The sequence below is a fragment of the Gobio gobio genome, assembly GCF_949357685.1.
Source record: "Gobio gobio genome assembly, chromosome: 9".
Lineage (NCBI taxonomy): Eukaryota > Metazoa > Chordata > Actinopteri > Cypriniformes > Gobionidae > Gobio > Gobio gobio.
In genome coordinates this window covers 10,716,828-10,734,333 of record NC_137115.1, presented here as the reverse complement: position 1 = coordinate 10,734,333, position 17,506 = coordinate 10,716,828, and positions in this window count along the sequence as shown.

Genomic DNA, 17,506 nt, shown 5'->3' with positions numbered 1-17,506 from the left:
ACGCATACTGATCCAAAATATTTATCCACAATTTTCTGTTTTGGAAGGTTCAGGATTGAGTGAACTGACTGTAATAATCAACCACTGAAAAACACAAGTAATAGAAGGGAATAAGCCTCCCTCAATGGTGTCAATTGTGGTTACGGCCCTGTCTAGGTAAGTATACACCATGGTAACACTATTTCGATAATACACTTTAGACAGACTACTATCTATAACTCTGCAACTGCATGTCAAATTTCAGTCATTAGAGTATTAGTAGACAGATAGTCTGCTTAATATCTGCTAATGCTTTATTTTGATGGTCCCTAACAGACATTCTACTGACTATAAGTAACTTTGAATGTATATGTCAACTTATTCCCTACAAACCTTAACCCTATAATAGTCTACTAATACTCTAACGAGGGTTAGATGACATTACCAAATTAATAAAAATAAAGTCTAACCCACCCTATATACTTCCGTTAAAGTTTTGTTGCTGGTTGGATAGTTCAACCAAAAATGAAAATTCTGTCATTTACATGTTGCAAATCTGTATGATGTTCTTTCTCCTGTGGAACACAAAAGAAGATATTTTGAACATCAGATGGTATGTTAAAAGAAACACACGCAGCTGGCGCTCATTATCATCATGCCACCGACCTCGCCCCCTTCTCATGGTCCCTTCGGCCTCACTGCTTGCCACATACCCCCATCGCCAATCGCCCCTCGCAGGCCGGGGGGTACTCCTGAGAAAGGAGCCAGAAGCATGAGGAGCAACAAAAACGGTCCAGCAAGCCAGGAGATTCCTCCTCACGGGCAGCTGGCAGCGAGTCTCACGCTCCCTGCTCCTCCCCATTATGGCGGACGGCAGCGGGCTCCAGCCCACGGCAAACGCCACCCCACCTCGACCCAGGGGCTCAGCAGTGAGTTTTCCGTCCCACCGGATCTTCCATCACTCCACCACCACCGCCTAGGGTCTTCCCTCTTCCGCGCTGCCCGACCTCCTTAGCACCACGATCCGACTGCTTTATATTCGCAGAAGCTGAGTAGAATTCCAGCGCGGAGCAAAGCTTCAGTAAGCGGTCATAAACTGCAAGATAAGATGTAAGTAGCTAAACTTAATATTTCATATTTGAAAGTTGTTTTAGAATAGTAATGTTAAACCCCCGACAAAAATAATCAGGCAAACTAATAAACTTTTTTCCTAATTTTGCCATTTTGAATTGAAAATAGGCCTGTAATAATTAGTAACTGTCAATGTGAGGGGAAAATAAGCATTAACAAAGCCGTTTTCATCATATTAGGCATAATATTAATAATGAATGTGTACATATTGTGAATGAATTTAATAAACGTGTTTATATAGTGTTCGTAGCCTTCAGTAAATTAACTTAGTCTTAGAAAATGATTAATAAAACATATAGGCTAAATATCATTTGACCCTATGTTTACTTTCTTCACTGACACAGACGAAAATGAAGACTATCAGTCAAAGCTCAGCTTTAGGAGGGGAAGAGACAGGGCAAGATGGAGACTGAGAGATGAGGAGAGAGTGGGTATTGACAAATAATCTACTGCCCACTGACATTGCTTTAAAGCTACCTCTTATCCATTTTTTTGGACTTCAAATGTCTTGAATTGCACATATGTAGATGAGAGAAATCTAAATATTCTTGGGGGAGCATGCATGCCCCTCAACCCCCCTAACCAGTTTAAATGTGGGACCTCTGTGATTATAAAACCCTGCCTACGGCCCTGGCAACAACTTAATATCTCATATTTCATCTAATTGCTCAATCAGTGTTTCAACTGTGGAAAGACATCAATAAAACAGCTTCTAAACAATATAACATAATAACATCATGTTACTTTTCAGAAAAGCCATTCAGTATCCACAGCTTGTTAGTCAACTAGAAAAAGTTAACACTTTATTTTACAGTGTGCTTGTTACATATGTTACATGTACCATAATAATAACAGTAAATTATGCATAATTACATGCAACTAACCCTCAACCAAAACCTTATCCTATCTTAACCCTAAAGTAATGTTATTAATTACTATTACTCAGTACTTAAATATAAAATTAAATTGTAACAATGACACCTTAAAATAAAGTGTAACCGAAATAAAAAACAAGGAGCATTATGCTAAATAGCTATATATAATTTTTTACTTAACCTGCAAGTTGTCTTCATCAATTAATGTATGTTTGAAAATAATTGATGTAGTCATGAAACCAAGTTTTTGATACAGCAACCATTTAAATTAGTATATTTCAACAACAAGTTGAAGGAGAAACATATATAATTAAAAGGTTGATATAAAATAGGGATATATATTGTGATATATATAAAGGTTGATATATATATACTTTGGTGCCTCACTAGGGATGACCGTGCTGTATTCATAACAATTTCAGAAAATATTTTTAGGTTACATTTCAGAAGTATTCAGCTTCCACTCTATTGAATTATCTTGGCACATCAAATATAATGATGTCCTAGATTAACCCTTGTCCATACTTCTCAGAGGCACTTTATACACCGATAAACCTAAAACCAAACTGTTAGTACCTCAATAAGATAACGTCTCTTAAAAAGGTTCAGGACCTCTTTAAAACATCTCACATATTAGAGCTATGATTGTGGCATTATTATGGTGACTGCTCAGTATGGCACAGCAACAATCACATCAACAAAATTGGTAATGACACCACAGTAATTTGGCTAATCAACAGCAATAAAACCACGTACAGAGAACAGGTGGCATATCTGACAATGTGGTGAGATAAGAACGACCTAACCGTGAACAACAACAAAATAACATCGCAGACTTCAGGAGACACGGAGGTGTCTTAGCTGAGAATGACACCAAAACTTCAATACTTTAGATAGATGGATAACATTATGAAACATGTAGGTCTGTCAAAGCTTATATTACAACAGAAACCTGAAAGTGTGACAAATGCTCTATGTTTAAGGTTTTCCAACTGACTGGAGTTTTCGCAAATAGTTGAATTATTCATAAAAATCTATTTATATACACCTTCAGAGTAGAAGCTGGGCTGATGCTGCTTTTGAAATCTTTGCCAAAACAACTTGAGAAAAATTGGAGCAGTTCACCAAAAAATGGAAAATTTGACTTTCTGATCCAATATTATTTTCTTTCTGCCATGAAACATGCTTTTAATTACAATAAGTAATTTAGGAATTTAGTTGGTCAATTTTTATGATTTCGTACGAATGACCTACCCCTACTCCTGCACATAATACTAACATGCTCTTTAACCCTCTCGAGTCGGCGGTCGCGCTGCTTAAGAGACTCAAATAACTGACTCAAAACTTCTAAAGGCCCCAAAAGAGCTCAGACTCCAGAGGGTTAAAGGTCCAATGGCATAAACATTTAATTTTATGAGGTTTTTTAACATTAATATGAGTTCCCCTAGCCTGTACCTGTATATGGTCCCCAAGTGGATAGAAATGTTGATCGGTGTAAATCGAGTTCTGGGTGTCCTGCTCTACCTTTGAGAAAATGAAAGCTCAGACGAGCCGATCTGGAATCTTCCCTATATGTCGACATACGGGGAAACGTTATCTCCCCTTCTTCTGCTTTGCCCGCCCAGGAAATTAGGAGAAAATGGATTCCGTTTTGCAATGTCAGCACAGGCTTTCACGGAATGGATTCGACAGCACCGCCACACACAGTGAGTAACAGTGTTCATAAATGCCTGATCTGTGATCAGTGATTTCTGATGTGTAGCTAAATATTCAAGTTCACACAGACTTTCTTTATAAATCGTTTATGCATCCGTGAATCAAGCCAGTGACTAAACGATCAACTTCACATCATTTCTCTTAGTAGCATGATACAAATCTGTTATTTAAATTGTGATTAGATGCTAGATTAGCGATCAAAGAGCACTCTCTTTATAATGTTCGGATCTGTCAATCACACGTTGCGAGTGTATACACTTGCCCAAACTGCCGTTATAACGAATTACACTGTTATACTGCACAAACAAAGCTCTTACTGTATTCATGTCGATGTCGTGTTTGCTGTTAGTTGTGGTCAAAGCATTTTGTGAGAGAAAACGCGCTGCAATGAGGAGTTCACTGCATTCACGCGATCAACAGACTGTGTACTCAATACTGTGTACAGTCTGTGTACTTAATGCTCATCACTGCAGCTTTTTATGTGATGGGAAAAGATATAAAAATAATGCTCGACAGCTGTAATGGTAAAACAACTTCGTAAAAGTATTTGAGAGTGGTTCCACATGTTACAAAGTTCGTAGAATAAAGAGGAAGAAGACAGGGTCGGCGTGACTGGGACTCAGATACAAACTAAATAAACTCGCGCTCACAACAACTCAGTACAATAAAACTAAGAACAGGGAACATTTTGACAACGTTGTCGTCTGTATGCAAAAAATCACAAAGGAAAAACGTTTCCGTTTTAGTACATAGTTGTCGTGCAAACGTACTCTTAGTTATTTTTTTAGGCTGATATGACTGAACTCAGGAACTCAGATACAAGTTTCTTTCCAAAGTGTATTGAATAGTAGTCTAAAAAATTGTATAAAATGGAAACATATTACATTTGAATAAGCATAAATGTGTACATACTTGCAAATAACCATCACTGCTCAATCATATTCAGTAGTATCACCTTTAAATAAAAGTCAGAGCTTTTTATACACAGAGAATATGGAACATCAAGGCACGTCCGAATCCAATGTTAGTCTCAAGAGATACCTTCATCTGATCGATTTTTGAAGGCAGCACAGATGTATCCTTCGCTGCCTTTGATACCCCACAATCCTGTGCTTTCCATTCGGTGACAGTTGAGCTAAAAAAAATTTAAAAATAAAGATGGCATCTGAAAGGTGCAGTTGCTGGTCAGTTTGTGTGTAAATGTAGGCCTACGTTTTCTGTACGTAAATGTATGTCATTTCTAGAGATAATAATACATAAATATTTGCATAGTTATCACCAAAGCTCTCTCTATTTTGCTGGAGATCATTCAAATGTTATGCTGCCTCAGTTTGTCCAAAATCAGTTTTGTGAGGTACCCATGCGCAAACGCTGCCTGCAAAGTTATTGCCAACAAGTCAGCGCCTAAGCTTTTGGACACAGCCATTTACTCCGCTTAAACTCCGCCCCTGCAAGCTCAAGTTCATCTGCCTCCACTTTTGAGTGCCAGGCCCACATCTTACATATTGTTGCTCTTTTGTTGGTTCAACTGCTTCTGTTGTTCTTCTCATTTGAAAGTAGATTTGGACAAAAGTTTCCACTAAAATATTAAATATAAAAGGTCCTCAGGCATTTTTATCTTCTTATATAATTCTTTACACTTAATATATTCAGCACTGGGTCCAGAAATCTTTTCTATATCAGTTCAGTGAACCTTTAGCTCACTTGTCATCTTGACACCTTTTAATAAGCATTAATTGCAGTAATTTGTAATCCGGAGCACAACCCTCATTATATCATACTTCCAAAGTCATTACAATTTAGCAGGACATTAGGCAGCCAGTGACACAGACCAGCTACAGAAGCAGGAGAGGAGGATCTGAATTCAGATTTGGGTGAAGGTTCAACCAACATGGGACCTTTGAGATCAGGCCCGCCTCCAAGGACTGACTCTAACATTCACCCATGTCCCATTGAAGACAGATAAGCTGAGAAAACAGTCACTAAGGAGTCGCGCACACTGATTAAATGATTTGTCAATTGTGAAATAAAAACTTTGGGATGAAGTCACTTATCCCAAAAGTCACTTCCTATAACTTTATATAGGAACTAGCCTCCAGGGTGGTTCCCAGAGAACTAAATGTCCCCCTAGGTCCATTTTACGGGAGTCAGTCGGAACTCTAAAGTGACGTAATCCGGCTAATAGCTACATCATTTAATCGTGGCTTTAAACAACGTCAACAACTGGAGAATGGAGTATGTTTTGATACATTTTATACATTTGGTTAGTTTTGGTTTGGTTTCACATTGCAATTATGCAAGCGGACTAAAGAACTTTACATGACATACTCGTGTCCTGTCGTCATCATCTATGTGGGTGGCATCTTGACAATGATTGGTTTGTAAACGGACGTGCGTCTGACGTCAGCATCTTTGATAAGAATGAATTAACTAACACATATCGTTGCCACTAGTGAACAGTGCTATTGCCTTTTGTTTCATGTCTTTCATGTCTTTCCTGATGTCTGTGAGGCAAGTAGCCTGCTGAGTTTCCAGTTGATGTGCAAAGCATGTGATCGCTCCCGCGCCTCCATGTCACGATTATTGTCTGAGTTATAGACAATTTGCTTCTTATTTATTAAATACAGGCAATTATCGGATTAAACGCTGATTAAAATACAAATTAAGATACAATTTATAAAAAACGAAATTCACTTTAAAGAAAGGCTTTCTACAAAACAAAACTTGAATGAAGTGGTCAAAATCAATTCTGACCTTCTGTCTTCTGACATATTGCGCATCTTTTCACTTTTTCATAATCAAAACAGACAAAATTTAAAAATAACCTTATAATATTTAAACATAAACAGGAACTTGTAAATGGTCTGAAAGTCATAACCATACAGAAAATGCTTTCACACTAGAAACGAACCGAACCTTTGTTCAGTTTGATCCGGACCGAGACTACCTCTTTTCGTCTGACCAAATTTCGTCTGTTTGGTCCGGACCGTGGTACGGGGGAGGTTTCACACCTGTAATTTTGATTCGGACCAAACTGAAAAGTCAGAAAATCCAGACCAAACAAGGTAGGTGTGAAAGGGCCCTAAGAGACAAAATCTCCTGCAGCAACTTGCGGTGCTACATATCATCGAGGCTGAGAAAAGAACACAACGGCGAAAGAAGACAAAGGCGAAAGGTAAATGCCGTTAACATTAGCTTTCTGTAGTTTATGTCTTGTAACACTTTAAAAAACTGTTCCGTGTTTTATCAATAACTACACAGGAACATGAGTAAAGCAATAATGTAATACTAAAAAAAACATTCTTCCGTTTTCCAGCATCTTTTGCATATTTAAACCCTCTCCAGCAGGGACTGTATGATTTTGAGATCCATCTTTTCACAGTGACAATTGCTTTGAGGACAATTGAGGGACTCAAACACAACTATTAAAAAAGGTTCAAACATTCACTGATGCTCCAGAAGAAATGCATTAAAGGAACACTCCACTTTTTAAAAAAAAGAAAAAAATGAAAGGCAAATTTTCCAACTCCCCTAAAGTTAGACAGTTGAGTTTTATCGTTTTCGAATCCATTAAGCCGATCTCCGGGTCTGGCGGTAGAACTTTTAGCATTACTTAGCATAGATCATTGAATTTGATTAGACCGTTAACATCTCACTCGAAAATGACCAAAGAGTTTTTATATTTTTCCTATTTAAAACTTGACTCTTCTGTAGTTACATCGTGTACTAAGACCGACGAAAAATGAAAAGTTGCGATTTTCTAGGCTGATATGGCTAGGAACTATACTCTCATTCCTGCATAATAATCAAGGAACTTTGCTGCCGTACCATGGGTGCCGCAGGAACACACAGCACCTGAAAATAGGCTAACTTCCGTAAACATAACCAACATGACAACCTGCTTGCACAGGGAGCGTGCTGGGGACTATTTTCAGGCGCTGCAATATCAATTGAGATGCTAACGGTCTAATCAGATTCAATGATTTATGCTAAGCTATGCTAAAAGTGCTACAGCCAGAACCGGAGATCGGCTGAATGGATTTGAAAACGGTAAAACTCAACTGTTTATCTCTAGGAGAGTTGAGCCTATTTTATGAGCCAGGGGGTGAAAACTTTTTTTTTATTTGAAGATAAAGGTAAATTGTACTTCATTTGTCTTCTGTTGCTTCCAAAAGGGCAGTACTAAATGGAAAATATATATATATTTATTTAAACAAACTACATTTAAGTCACTGGTAGTTCCTTTTGTGCTGGGTTTGACCTTACTCTGACGTAGGAGCTAATTTAGTTCCCCCTAAAGGCGTTCCTAGACCAAAATTCGTTCCCAGTTTCTGCTATGCGAACACTGTGGGCACAAAAAGTGGGCACTTCCCTGATTAGATTTAGAAACTATTAAAAGGTTCCTCTGGCGTGAAAGCCCCTGTTGCTGTCAAAGACAGTACCAGTTATTAATCAATCACATGGCACTTCCCACATATATAGGCCTACACTTTTGTGTCCCTTTTTATTTAAAATGATTATAGACACAAATACCATGTTCTAATGTGAGAAAAATCTGATTTAAATATATTAATAGATGGATAGACAGGCAATTTGCAAAATATATTGATGGATGGATGGATGGATGGAGTTCTAAAGTAAAAAAATAAAAAATATTTTATCTGTTTTATTTTGTTCATCTAATGTTTATTGCTAAAAATGACAGTCACACAAATCATGGTTTCAATCTGCTGAACAGCTCAAATGATATTAAGTTCGTCCTCATGAGGTTAATGATCATCATTTTCTGGAAGTAAATTACCTTTCACTGACCATTTTGAAGAAGGAGTGTTCTATGATTGTCAGTTAATTTATGTTCTGTATGTTTATTGCTATTGGACTATCCACAGATTAGGTTTAAATCTGAGTATAAAAAGCATGAACTTATTTTAGGATCATCTCCAATACAATTTAAGAATATGCTGAAACACAGCTTTCTTTGCACAATTAGTTCATAACTGCAGTATTCATTTTAAATTTATCCCAGATTGAGCCAAAGAGGTAATGTGAAAATCCTCCTACTGATAAGAATTTAATTTTCCACCATCGGAAAAGAAAAGAGGAAAGAAACACATAATCACATTAGTTCATGGATTTCTAGTCTTGTGAGGTGAAATCTGTGGCCTTGTTCAGCACAGGTTTTAATACAATTATCCCCAGCTTAAGAAAAGGTTGAGAAGGTGAATATTTCAAGGACATTGTTCCTTGTTGGGTCTGTATGCCTTTTTATAATCCCACCAGTTGTAGGTGAGACTTCGGGTGGAAGAAAAGCATTAAACTCTAGCTAAAGGTAAAGTTGTTACTCTCAATAGTTGAGAGTGAATGCAGTGACTGAACATTGCTAATCTCATTAAACCAAAGTAAATTGAAAGTCAAGTAGCTTCATGTCGTTCCGTCAAAATGTGCCGGAAGCTTCAACTCCAATTAGTTAAAAAACACAATCCATTTAGATCAGTGATTCATCTTGTGATTAATCTAACAAACCTCAAAAGAACAGTCATTAACCAGATTTACTTGAGTCAAAATCAAGTCCTTTCGTTTCAGCTCGCCGAGAACCTTAAAGGGATAGTTAATCTAAAAATAACAATTATTTACTCACTCTCATGCTGTCTCACACAGCCCTTTTCAATATAGTTGCAGTTCATCACTACATATATATATGTAACTTCAATATATATATTGCCAAAAGTTTTGGGACGCCTGTCTTTACATACACATGAATTTTAATGACATCCCATTCTTAATCCGTAGGGTTTAATTTGGAGTTTGCCCCCTCTTTGCAGCTTTAAACAGCTTCAACTCTTCTTAGAAATGCTTTTATGCGTTTTTGTAGAAGCGTCTGCATGCCTAGGTGCTTGATTTTATACACCTTTGGCCATGGAAGTGATTGGAACACCTGAATTTAATGATTTGGAGGGGTGTCCCAATACTTTATAGTAATATAGTGTATGTTTGTGTGTTTGCCAAGCTCAAAAGAACCTTAAAAGTAGTCAATATCATTTGCTATATTCCAAGTCTCCTGAAGCCATATGACAATCTGACAATCTGTTATTCACTGATAAGTTATTATTTACTAATAATCTTCACCTTCACTGTAGACCCCATATCTCATACACGTTCCTGTTCAGATTTCAAATGCCTCATTTGAAGTGTTGCGCAATTCCTGATGTCACTGAAGTCAAACAACATTGGTATGCGAAACTCGGCATGCAATTTTAAATATGCAGCCTTCATGCTAGGTAAACATTCCCTTTCAACAGTGAACAACTATAATAGAACTAGTTATAATATTTTAACATATTAACAACTGGACGGAAACAGGCCTTGTACAGTAATAGTTATTTTACATCTTTGGATGATCATTCTTACACCTACCAAATTGATAAATTAACAGCAGGGAAAAACACTGTGAAAGCAGAACAATGAAGAGAGAAAGCTCAGGGAATAATAAAAATACATCAATTTGAGGAGAGTCCTGTCTTTGCCTTGGACACCTAAATGACTCAATGCTGTCATATATGGCCTCAGAAGACATTGATTATTGTATATAATCAGTATAGGCTATTTTTATGATACCTTTATGGTGTTTTGGTCCTTGATGGCAATGGTTCCTAAACTGTTGTCAGAAGGAAAAGAGCTGCACGAAGAGTCCTGTATTCAATACCAATAATACAGTTTAATTATCCTATAAAGCACATACAAAACTGATGGTCAGAGCCTGTCTTCATAATCTCCTTTCAGGGCTTTGCACTCAACCTGTCTTTGATCCACACGTTGAATGCATCAGTTTCTTTAACAATCAATATATACACAATACATCAGCGGCACAGAGCTGAGAGCAGCCGGGTGAGACAAGGTCCGCTCATTCAGCCTAATTTGCTTTTCAATATCCCACTGTGGCTAGAGCCTGCGGAATACGGATCTGTTGTCTAAATGTCAGCGAAAAGGAAAAACGAATGGATGTGGAAGCGTGTCACACGAATCGACATGGCGAAACATCGCTGTCTAGGGCACTATCTTTGACAAGGGCAAACAGCAGGGGTAAGGGCAAGGAGAGAGAGAGGATGTTTCAATTTTCTCATTTTGTTTAGCAGCATTGTTTAAAATGCTAAAACTACCTGTGCAGATCCTCAGGCCTCTTCAAATATAAAAACTGGCCTGTATATACAGTATGATATGACACGGGAAGTGAAGCTTTGAAAAGGATGTTACAATGGTTTCATACTTGCAAAAACAGGACTTAGTCAAGAGAAACACTGGAAAATGCATTGATCATTCAGCATATGAAACATTAAATATATATATTTAAATAATTGTGAAAATCTTTTGAGAATAAGATATTTTAAACAGTACAATAATATCAACATATTTCTCTAAATACATAGGTGAAACTTCAAACCTTGATTATTAATATAGTATTCCTGGATATGCCACATGTTTGTTTATGTATATATTCCATATGTTTATGTGTGTACACTATGTACAAGGTGCATTTCCTCTGGCAAGGGAGGCAGTGTCTCTTCAAAATAAACTAGATGACAAAATAATCTATATTACAAAAATAAAACATCGCAAATATTAGAAAATGTGACATTAAACAGTGTAAAAGTCACTCGTTTTTATAAAGTAACACTGTCCAACAGCGACACCCGCAGGTGAAGTTACAGAATGAAGTGCGCCTCCTCTCTCCCTATTGACTTAAAGGAACACTACATTTTTTTGGAAAATAGGCTCCTTTTCCAACTCCCCTAGAGTTAAACAGTTGAGTTTTACCATTTTCCAATCCATTCAGCCAATCTCTGGGTCTGGTGGTGTAGCATTTTTAGCGTTGCTTAGCATAGATCATTGAATCTGATTAGACCATTAGCATCTCGCTCAAAAATGACCAAAGAGTTTCAATATTTTCCTATTTAAAACTTGACTCTTCTGTAGTTACACCATGTACTAATGCTGTGTTCCAGGCAGGTTTTTGTGCCTGTAAGTTACAACTTCAAACCACGACTTTGTAGTGTTCCAGGCAAAGTCACACCAAACTGCCTGAGCGCAAGAAATTGTGATAGCTAGATGTAAACAAAGCATTACCGTACCGTAAATGGGCTTATGCTCATTTGCAATCATTACTATCGCCAAAGGTGCTTACTTGCTTATTTGAGGGAAACGGAGGAGAAAAAACGGAGCATATGGCAAGAGAAGCTGTTATACCTTTTATTTAACGTTATTTGTTTCATAAACACAGTATCCGTATGGGGCTGTCATTGTTGTTTTGTTTTGTGTACATCGATCTAGTACGAGTTCACGGGTGGGAAGTCACAGGTTTGACTTCCATTCCAGTGCACTTTCACGGGTAGAAGGTTGGAAAAACACGGGTTACTGGTTGCCTGGAACGCGGCATAAGACCAACGGAAAATGAAAAGTTGCGATTTTCTAGGCCTAGGGAACTATGAAAACTAGGGAACTTATATGGCTAGGAACTATACTCTCATTCCTGCGTTATAATCAAGGAACTTTGCTGCCGTACCATAGGTGCAGCAGGCAATGATATTACGCAGTGCCTGAAAATAGTCCCCAGCACGCTCCCTGTGCAAGCAGGTTGTCACGTTGGTTATGTTTACGGAAGTTAGCCTATTTTCAGGCGCTGTGTAATATCATTGCACCTGCTGCACCCATGGTACGGCAGCAAAGCTCCTTGATTATTACGCAGGAATGAGAGTATAGTTCCTAGACATATCGGCCTAGAAAATCGCAACTTTTCATTTTCCGTCAGTCTTAGTACACAAACTATCTACAGAAGAATCATGTTTTAAATAGGAAACATATCTAAACTCTTTGGTCATTTGTGAGCGAGATGCTAACGGTCTAATCAGATTCAATGATCTATGCTTAGCTATGCTAAAAGTGCTACCGCCAGACCCAGAGATTGGCTGAATGGATTCGAGAACTGTAAAACTCCACTGTTTAAGTCTAGGGCAGTTGGAAAATGAGCCTATTTTTTTTTTAAAAGGTGGAGTGTTCCTTTAATACTGACACCCTAAAGTATGCAGTGAATTTTGTGTGGGGTAATTGAAATGAATGGGGAAAAGTCACGTGAGAGGAGGCAATGGCTCCCTCATGCTATGATTGGATATGATCGGTTATGATTGGATATGATTGGTTTGTACTCTAAATCCCGCCTCTGGTTTTTGTGCACGTTCTGGAATTGGCCTGAATGAAGATGAGGATGGCGTTAATGGGAAGACTATTTAATAAGTAAGTAAACAACTCATATCACCGCTTTATTTCACATCAAAATCAAACTTAAAATGGCCTGAAAACATGATAACTGGGGGGTTTTTTTGTGAGCAATCAGCTTGGGGAAATTAAAGGTACATCTTTGTGTCTGTGACCAGACCCCAGTGTGTACAAGCTTATTGACGGCATAAGTTTTAATAATAAAAAACTATTAACAATAACTATTACAGTCTTTCTCAGTTGTTTCCACACAAATACTGGTACTTGAGACACAATGACCACAACATGTAACTCATGCACCAACCCCTTGAACCAATTCTGCTAAACTACAAGCACTCCTGCTTTTCACTCAAATTGCAGTACTAAAATGCACTTTTTTCAAAACACTACACACAGTTCTCTGCATTTGGCACAATTTTCATGCAGAAAATCTCTTGTTTTCACAAGGAACACACTGCCATTCAAATATGCTGACTCATCACATGGGCAAACACCTGTCACACAGTTTGACAATTAGCAAACCGAGCTTTAACATAAAAGGGCAACAGGTGAGCTCTTCTGTTTTGGAGCAGCATAGTTTTTTGTTTTTTGTTTTTTTACAGTAACTGTATGCAGTAAATTATTCTGTTGTTTTGTATGTAGACCACTATTCTGTGCAACTTTGTGTTGGTTGGGATGTATACTATGTACATTGTTTTTGTGGGAAAAATAAAATATATTTGTTACCGTGTATTTGTGTGTTCTGAGTATAAAAACAATATTCTCAAATATTTTACAACACACTTATGTATGTACTGTCTGTAGTAAGCTTAACACTGAACCAAAAAAAGTGTTTTACATTCATCATAGTGTTTTACATTGAGCACATCAGTGTTCAACTGGTTCTTATAAATGTCTATTCCTATGATGGTTTGTGCGAGTCATTTGAAAACAAAATACCATTTTGAGAAGAATGTATGTGGTCTCTCTTTTTTATGTAATGTTTATTTAACCACAAAACAACGACTTTGCCTCCTCATTTTAAACCGCCACCGCACACCACTGCTATGTGCATGGGTCATTATAATATGATTTGTTTATATTTGCTTTAAATTTAAACTAGACTGGAGTCAGCTTTTAAGCAACCAAACACAAGTGGGCGTGGCCAATGGTGCGATAGTAAAATAATTGGTCAATGAACTAGGGAGAGGCACCAGGGGCGAATATTGGTATCCAAATGTATTTGCCCGGCCTCAGAGTAAGAGTCATCAGACATAAAGACATCAGACATAAAAGAATGAAGTGTCTATTTACACCAGGTGCAAATAGTGTGCCTTGTTGGCAAGTGGTATTCGCACTAGATCCGCCTAACAATGCCTGGTTGGGCCAAACAATGTAAAAAAAAAAAGGCGAACGTACTTCAACGTCTTCAGTGCCGTAGTAAGTAGAGAATAAGACTCGTGGAACAAGGTTTTGACGCGATCGACCCGGGTTCCAATCCGCCTTTTGCTGAGCTCGCTCTTCTCCCTTTTCCCATCACATATCACATCGGAAAGGCATTTACTTTCAATAAAAATTAAGAACATTTTCTAAAAATGGAAATAAAGTGCCTAACAAAATGTTTCATAATAATAAAAGCATTTATTGGGTAGGGGTCGGTGTGTAGGTGTAGGGGTGGCTTTTATTGTCCTATTAAGGCAGCATCCATTGAAACATTTTTATAAATATAATAATTTACACTCTATGTTTGTACACTATTATTGCATCCTGTTAATGTACAACAATACTGAGGTGCAAATAGTATGTATCTGTCAAAATAAAGTGTAAATTGCATGTAATTACTTTTTACACATATTGGAAAGAACTGCTACTTTTATATGGTGTAATTATAATATATCACTATTGTCACTTAGTAAATAGCATCTACAGCTATTTGCACTTACAGTTTTTTTCAATCGCTATGACAATTTTTTCAATACTTTCAAATTTCCTAAACTCTTACTGCCGTTAGCACAACACCTGTCTGTGTAGGCTATACAACACATTTATTGTTGCTTTTACACAAAATGCATACAGTTAACACAAATTCAAAATGCTTTAACTTTTACACACAAGCTCAACCAAGACCAAAACAATGGACTTATACTGCCAAATTTACCAATGCTTTAACACTGTATGTCAGAACAGATAACACCATGTTCTAAATCTAACCTTGTAGACTAAAGTCAAGGTAAACAGCTGTTTATATTTAGAATTGAAACACAAATATATCCCCTGTATTTTATTCCATTGTTACTGAGAAACAGCAGATTGAAGTTATGAAGTTATGCAAATATATAAATCACAGCTGATTCCCATCTAGCAATTGTTCGGGTGTTAATGTTCTTTCATATACAGTATTCAAATACAGTAAAAGATGACCTCTTTGGGCTTATCTTGTGTGAAAAAGGAACAATATAGAGCAACACAAAGAAGGTAAGAAAAATGCCTGCACAAGGGAGAGGAAGATGAGGACCAGGACAAGGGAGAGGAGTGGGACAAGGGCAAGGGAGAGGAATGCCTGGACAAGGACATGGTAGAGATTGAGGAGTTCGAATGCATGGTGGTGCTCAAAGAAGGGCCAGAATTAGGGTAACTGATGAAATAAGAGCTACTATCATAGACCATGTCATAAACCACAGGCTATCACACAGAGAGGCTGGTAAACGAGTACAGCCAAATCTCAGCTGGGACACAGTGGCATCCATTATCCAGACTTTTCAAGAAACCAACAGGTAGGATATTGTATAAGGGCTTCTTCTACTGCAAAGTGTAAATACTTTTACCATGTTTTACAGTGACTGTATGCCTCTGGTCCCTGATATGTAAGTGTATTTTGTCTATCTAAGGATTCAACGTCTACCTCCATCAGGGGGCAGAGGAAAGCTCCTAAATGAAGAACAGGAACTTGCTATTATCAACATGGTGATTGCTGATAATGAAATAAAACTGAAGGGCATCTGTAATTCCATCTAGTACTAGTGTTTTTATGACATTGTGCTATGACTGACTAAATGTTCCTGTTGGAAGAGAACATGTGTTAGGGTTTTGGTAGACATTGTGTATTGTGTTAGTGTAGTATTGTATTTTGAAAATTAGTTTTGGAGTTTAGTTTACAATGTGTAATTTTGAGCATGAAATTAACAGTTTTGGCAATTGTGTGTTGTAAGTGTGTTGGTCTGTTAAGAGTTTAGGAAATTTGTTAAAAGTATTAAAAAATTGTCATAGCGTTTGTAAAAAACTGTAGTGTAAATATGTATAATATATTTTTTTCACTTAGTGTAAACATAATCGAGTTGCTATTTACACGGTGTAAATAGCATCTATTTCTATTTGCACTTAGTGTAAATAGCATCAAAACAGACTCAGGCATTTTCTTCTTCGGCTAAATTCTTTTTCGTTCTTCGCTTAGGTGAAACATCGCAGTCTAATATCTCCAAGGATCACGCCCTGTCAACTGGTCCATTGGTCGTTCACTTCTTCTAATCCAGACTATTGAGTGTGAAAATGCTACATCAGGTCTATTGGAAAGAACTCCCGTTGATAATCTACAGTGGGGAGGTCAAGTTAGAGGGATAGGGTGCCAACTTGCCAAATCTTGCAACTGCCAAGAGATATTTGTTCATCTTTATTGATTCAGACTTCAGTAATACTGTTTCTAATCTGGTGTTATAATGGAGCATCCTAGTGGATGCCCAGCCTCAAAAAAACATTTGCTTTCAAAGCCTTTTTTTCTTCTTGTTTTTAAACCTGCTCCTAAAATCATTGCAAAGAAGTTTGAACTGTGGCCTCACACTTGAGTGGTAATCAAATAGCTTATAGTGCTGAAAGATCTTCAAATATAACCAAGCAATTTATAAGTCAATGAAGACAGCTCATTTACATTCCTGAGATGGAGGAGTTCATTTAGAGGCGGTAGAGAGCAACTGCAGTTCAAGATACTAGCTTAGCTTTGCCTCTGGTTGATTTAACACACAGGCAAAGGTTGAAACTCAGTGCTGTGTATAGCATATATACAGTGATCCAGATCCTATTTTCACCTCACCAGAATGCCAATCACGTTGATGTTGTTTTTTTTATAGAAACATGCAGTTATTTTTGCATGTTTATAGTGCATCTTTATCTTGTTCATATTTACCCTGTATTTCACACATGGATCTCAAGTAGGCTAAATGCAATTGCTCATGTGAGACAGCAGTGCATGTATGAAGACTCAATAAATCTAGGCTATCAGATGAAAATAATAACATAAACATCTATGTTAGAGTAAATCAATTTAATTTCCTTTTAGTCAGTTTTTATTTTTTTCTTTTATTCAGTAATTGTAAATCATTAGTAGTAAAAAAAATATATATAGGTTAATCAACAAAATGTTTATTCCGAAATGTTAAGTTTTGTTAAAAGGGTTCTTCAGCGCTGGAATGATGAATGTGTATGTGAATTTGGGTCATTTATCAAAGAAAAACCAGAAAATGTATTTTTGACTCATATGGATGAAAGACAACAACTCCCAGAATGCA